Below are 4,877 nucleotides of genomic sequence, written 5' to 3' on the forward strand. Positions count from 1 at the left end.
CCTGGCCTCCTACTTTCTTCAGAGACTGAACCAAAATTCCACCTTCTGCAAGAATCTTACTTTAATCTTCCTTCCTTTCCTCCTGAAATTATCTCTAATTTATTCTGCATAGGATCTTGTTCATACACAGTGGTTTACGTGTTGTCTCCCCCATTAGAATGTGAACTCCTTGAGGGCAAGTATTATATCTCCAGTCTTAGTGGAATTCCTGGCAAATTGTAGGCACTTACTTAAAGCTTGTTGTCATGATCTGGAAAAGATGGCTTCTGAGGTCCTTTCCAGCTCAAAAAATTTATGATTCTATAATCTTACTGATGAAGTTACAAGCTGAAATGAGATCAAAGAAAATATTTAAAAATAAAGGAATGCCAATTAAATGTGTGAAGTATCTTGAATTTCTGTTATCCTAGATGCAGAGCTATCAAGCCAGTATGACTGAAATGCACATAATTGCTTTCTAAAATACTCTTAACAGCTGTCATGGTATGGAGTACCAAATCAAGTGATTCTCTGTAGTGTCTACACTGCCTGTCAAGACTCCAAATCCAGTCCAGATTGGTAAGACCGAATATCAGATCTATTTGGTGGTCATAGGATCACAACTTTAGAAACAGAAGGGAACTTAGAAGCATTGAAATTAACTCATTAAACATGTATAAAGGTAAAGTGAATTGGAGGGCTCACACATTTAGTGTCTTATGTGGAATTGTAAACCTAATATTTGCTCAGTCCAGGACCAGCGCTCAATCTTGTACACTCACTAGTAAGTCCAATATTCACTTACATGCCCTTTTATTGGACATTTTAGGAGAACTGGACAATTAAACAGAATTTTGTACTGCAAGGGATAAAAAAACAAATTCAATTTGATTTAATAAAAGGACAAATGAAACACTCTCTGGCCTTAAGAAGCTTATATTCTACTATAGAAAATAACAAGGTACACATATAATTAAATACAAAGTAAGTGAGAGAGAGAGAGATGGAGAGGTGGGGAGATGAGAGAGAGAGAAAGAGACATAGAGAGAGACAGAGACAGAGAGAGACAGAGAGAGACAGAGAGAGAGAGAGAGAGAGAGAGAGAGAGAGAGAGAGAGAGAGAGAGAGAGAGAGAGAGAGAGAGAGAGAAAGAGAGAGATCTAACAACTGGAAAGTTCAGAAATGACTTCATTTGGAGATGACATAAGAACTGAACTTTGAAGGAAGCTAGGTATTTTAAGAGGTGGAATGAAGTGGAGTGGTGCATTGTAAGCATGGGGGATGGACTCTCTAGGACTGCAAGTTAAAAACAAGACAATAATATGCAGTGGTGAAAGGAGTTGCTACACAATCTTATACACTGAAAGATTCATGTATTCACCCATACCTGCATCACCCTCTCTATCAAGTTAAAAAAACAGTAACAGCACAAACCTTGTATATGGTACAAAAGAAGCAGCCTAAATATTTATGACTAGAGAAAAGATGGGGTAAGTCATATAATGAAGATGACTAGGAAGGGACAGATAGCTTGGATGTTCCATTGGGATCCATCAAAATGTCAAGAGATCTAGATCTAGCACTTAGGTGGACCAGTAAGGGCAGACATATTCTAGGATATGGAAAGGAGTTCCATGGAAGAGACAGCCAGAGCTGGGTTGAGAAGAGCAGCATTATAGAAAGCTCTCGCATTGAGAAATTCAGATTTTTTGGAACATCAAAGTCTATTGTTTTGTTTTGAGCATTTTTTTTTGCACTTGGATAATGGATCGATACTAATTTTTCTCTGATCAATAAAAAAACAAGTACAAACTATTCTCTCAAAATTTTTACTTAGTTTTAAAATATTGGGAAATTTTATAAACTAATTCAGTTAGATTATATAAACAAGTAAAAAATAAACAAAATTTTGTGGCCTTCACAAGCAAGTTTTTCTTGAGTTACTTGGGCAAAATGTTAGTTATTGGTTTAAGGTATACCTTAATGCAAGTCTCAGGATTTTTCCAAATCTAGGCAGGTATTTCAGGATTTGCCCAAGAATGACCATAGGAAACCTAAGATAGGACTATTAAATTTGGATTTAAAACTGGATTAGACCTCAGAGGTCATCTAGAACATGATTTGTCAAAAAATATTTCCTCTCGTAAAAATATTGCCATTCTTCTGGAATAAATGGCCCAATGAAGAACTGGGATCTTTATAAGCCTATGTATTACAGTGTTCCGAGCAGGTTCTAATGATGCCCTTGTTAACTGTATTTGTTTTCAGTATACAGAGCAATGTAAAGGATTGCCTTTTATAACTAGTTGGAGTTTGGATCAAATTCCAGTAAATGAAAGCCTCCTAGAAAGAGCACTGATTGGGATGAGAACACCAGAGTTCAAATCCCAGTTCTGCTACTTAATAACTGTGTGGTTTGGAGCAAATCACTAAACCATCGTGGGTCTCAGTTTCCTCCTTTGTAAAATGAGGACATGGAACCAGATTTTGTCTAAACCCCCTCTAAGCTTTAACTCTATGATTTTATTTTTTACTTACCTATGAAATGTCCATCAAACATATGGCATAAAAAGGAAACTTGCATTTTTCCTATTTTTTCAAAGGATCAAAAGAAAAGAAAAAGCTACTTTTAAAAGATTGAAATGCCAAAAAAATTGTATTTGGGCCTATACTTTTTTCATTTCTTTGACTTTGAAAGCAACTTTGGAATTATTATTAGTGTACAGTATGTTCCAGAAATTTTGGATTTTAAATTTACAAAAATGCATAAAAAGCCAGTGATAGGAGAAATTGAAATGACCTATGAGATAATCAAAGCCATTTCTGGTGCCAGAGTTAGGAAATTCTGAAGTCTCTAGGTAGAGGACATAAACATTCAGTCTTCACCACAAGCCCATTAACATTTAAAAATTGGCAAGGCTAGTATTTCATGCGCTAACTTTTTTGTGATGTAGCAATATACATATTAATGCCAGCAGTCTACATTACAGGGTGATTTGGAATTCCTAGGACCAGTCGTATACAGCTTAATGAAAACTTGCTCTGCCTAGGGTTTGTGAATTGAAGGAAATCTTTAGAGTGGTGATGTCTCCTCTACTCATTACCACAACTTATAAGATCTTGTAAATGAGAAATTCAAGCAATTAATACTCTCCAACAAATGTATACTCCCTTAGAAACACAACAGGCCATGATTAGACAACTGAGAAATATAGTTTTCAGGAGTTTGTGCAATCATTCATTTTGCTTTAGTTTAGAGTAAACTCAATCTTCAAAGGGACTGAGAGAAGCACAAAAGAAAATTTATAGAAAAATAAACATGCAACTGACGCTAAATCAAGAGAGGAGACATTTTGAATTAGAGACAGCTAGGTGTCTTCACATGGAAACAGGAAGACCTGAATTCAAATCCTTCCTCAGCCTGTGTGTTCCTGGGTAAGTCACCTCTGTCTGCCTCTCTTTCCTCATCTGTTAATTGGAGACAAGAGTAGCTTCTACCTCCCAGGATTGTTAGGAGGCTAACATGATATAACATTTGTAAAGTGCTTTATAAACCTTAAAACAACATACACAATCGGTTATCATTATTACTGCATTAATGCTGAAACTCCAGCCTCTTGAAAGGAACACTATGAACATGTTAGTCCCTTGGGCATGTAAGCTGTTTAGGAATAAAGGGCCTACCTTATTCATGCAGAGGGAAACTAAGACAGTGAAAGCCCTTGAGAGCATGCCATGGAAGGATTGACTGAAGGAACTGGGAATCCCTGGATCACAGAATTTCAAAACTGGAAAGTGACTTTGGGGACTGTCTAGTCCAATTCAAAGCTGGACAAGAATCTGAACATGACCAGTTATATCCAGGAGAAAATATTTACTGAGGAAATTCATGCCAACCTCTGAAACAGCCAGGGTCACATAGCCCTTGAATGACAAACTTCAACCCATGTCTTCCTAACTCCAAATCTAGTATTCTTTCCCCTATACCAGATTATCTCTCATATTCTAGGGTTGAGATTACTTTTTAGACTTGATCTGTGATTTCATTTTTATTGAAATCTTCCAAAGAGAAAATTCAGGGTAACTAGATGGTAGAGTGGATAGAGTTCTGGGCCTGGGGTCAGGAAGAATCATCTTACTGAGTTCAAATCTGGCCTCAAGTCATTCAATCCTGTTTCCCTCCATTTCCCCATCTGTAAAATGGGTTGGAGGAGAAAATGGCAAACCATTTCAGTATTTTTATTAAGAAAATCCCAGATAGGGTGATGAGGAATTGGACAAGATTGAAACAGCAGAACAGCAACAAAGAGAGAAAACTTCCTCTACCAATGCGGGTAGCTACTCATTTATATCTTACAGTCTTAGAAAATTGCCTCTCTAAATGCTCGAGATAAACTTATAAATGTGTGTGCCTGGAACTGAAATATAGGAACGTTTTTCCTACTTTTAAATAGCTCAGCAATTTTTGACATACATAACACAGCAAATACGTAGAATTTAGGGTGTGTGTGTATGTGTATGTGTGCGTGTATGTGTGTGTGTGTGTGTTTCTTGGGAGTTTCCATCCTGAACATACTCAATTCAGTTCAATTTAACAAAGAATTTATTGGACACTTTCCCCAGGTAAAAAACTATATTAGGCTTCCTTTCCTTAATCTATTAGAATGTCAGGAACTGCTTTAGGGTCTTATTTTAATTTGAAAGATCTTTTCTGAACGTGTAGTGATTTTTTGGTAGGCACACCTGAGGATTTCCACTAATAGATACATTTTCATTTTGAAAATTTCATTGAGCCGATACACCTGATACCTTGATAGAAATTGATGTACTAAAGGAGAAATGACATTTCTCAGGGTGGGCTGCAGATGAACACTTTGTATATCCATTGTTGCTTGAAC

Source organism: Notamacropus eugenii, chromosome 3 (genome assembly GCF_028372415.1).
Source record: "Notamacropus eugenii isolate mMacEug1 chromosome 3, mMacEug1.pri_v2, whole genome shotgun sequence".
In the NCBI taxonomy this organism is placed as follows: domain Eukaryota; kingdom Metazoa; phylum Chordata; class Mammalia; order Diprotodontia; family Macropodidae; genus Notamacropus; species Notamacropus eugenii.